The sequence below is a fragment of the Triticum aestivum genome, chromosome 7D, assembly GCF_018294505.1.
Source record: "Triticum aestivum cultivar Chinese Spring chromosome 7D, IWGSC CS RefSeq v2.1, whole genome shotgun sequence".
Lineage (NCBI taxonomy): Eukaryota > Viridiplantae > Streptophyta > Magnoliopsida > Poales > Poaceae > Triticum > Triticum aestivum.
This window is the reverse complement of record NC_057814.1, coordinates 284,700,773-284,702,503: the sequence shown is the minus strand read 5'-3', so window position 1 is coordinate 284,702,503 and position 1,731 is coordinate 284,700,773.

The window sequence follows — 1,731 nt, the reverse complement described above, 5'->3', positions numbered from 1 at the left end:
CATTATGCGCCGGGTCATGGCCAGCTGGCAAGTCACGGTGCCGGACTTTGCTTGAGCCGGTCGCTGATACCATGTGTCTGCTATAACTTGGGCTCCGGTTTGGACGAGGAGTTGAATGAATCCTGCCCCGGCTATATGAATACGCCTCCTGTTGTGCCAGAGCCGTCTGAAGAAGTTCTCTGACCCTACGGGTTTCGACCGCCGTTGGAGAGTCACCCTCGACTGGGAGAGCTGCCAGTCGCGCCGCTGCAGCGATCATGTTTTCCAACGGATTAGAATAATGACCCAGTGGTATTGGCACGTATTGAGGTAGGGCAGTATTCACACGGGGAGGCCCCATCACTTGCGGATGAACCGGCGTTCCAGCCCTGGGTGCTGTGATTTCTGGCAGGTTACTGGGCCCTGCACCGGGCGTGTTGAAGAGGTTTCGAGGATCATAAATCGGAGGGAGCCGAGATTGAGCCTTCTGATGCCTCTTCTCATGATCTCATTGGATGCGTTCTGATCCATCGTGAGCCGGAAAGACTGCGCCTGAAGCAGTTGAGTCTGGGCGTCCAGAGCCGCCCGTTCTGCAGCCATCCTGATTCCTTCCACTGCCAGATCTTCCTTGGCTCGTGCTATATCCAGCTTTAACTGTGCCACCTCCACATCATGTTGAGCTTGATCCGCTGGGACGACTGTGGCGGTTAGCAGGGCAGTCATCTTATCCGTGAGATCCATCAGCACCTGAGCCGGTGAGTGCGTAGGGCCTCCTACCCCAGCGGTGGAGTTTTGAACAGGTTGCGTGCCGGCCATGAAGATTCCAACCCGGCTTGGTGGCTCAAAAGGGTCCGGAATACTGTTGCCATCGGAACAACCCCCGAGCCTGCCGTCTTGAAGTTGATACAACGAGTCCGTCTCACCTGTGGATGATTCATCATCAGAGCAGATGGCCGTCTTGTCGCTAGATCTAGATCCTTCAAAGAGTCCTCCGTGGATGCATCCCATGAAAGCACGTTTCAAGGCGGGGGGCCCGGCTCGCCGATCTTGCCAATGAAAACGTGGATTCCGCCGAAGGGGACCCGGTACCCGTACTCGATTCAGCCGGCGTCGGGGCCCCAGCCTGCGTCGTTGATGTAGAGCTTGCCGCGACGACTCTTGGTCATCCGGCCCACAGCGTATCCCTTGAGCCCTTCGAAGCTGCCCTTTACACTACTAGGAAAAGGGCTATAGATGGAATGGCCACTAATGGCGCACCAGACATGTGGTGCGCCATTGCTATGTAGCAGTGGCGCACCATGTGCTGGTGCGCCATTAGTGTGAAATACACTAATGGCGCACCGGACACACGGTGCGCCATTAGTAACAATTTTTTTTCCAGACATACTAATGGCGCACCAGGCCATAGTGTGCCATTACTAGTTCTAACTAGTAATGACGCACCAGCAACATAGTGCGCCACTACAATATTTTTTTTATTTTTTACTTTTTTGCAAAACTACTAATGGCGCACCTGGGGCAGTGCGCCATTACTAGTTTAAGCTAGTAATGGCGCACTGCTCCCTCGTGCGCCATTAGTGTATATTTCATGGACACTTTTATCTCGATCCCCCTCCATCTCGATCGCTATCCCACCTCGCCAGATCTGGTCCCCCTCGCTGCCGAGCACCCCCCGCACCCTCTACCCCGCTCCACCGGCTGCCGCCGCCGACCCCCCGCACCCTCCCCCGCTCCAACCGCCGCCGACGACCC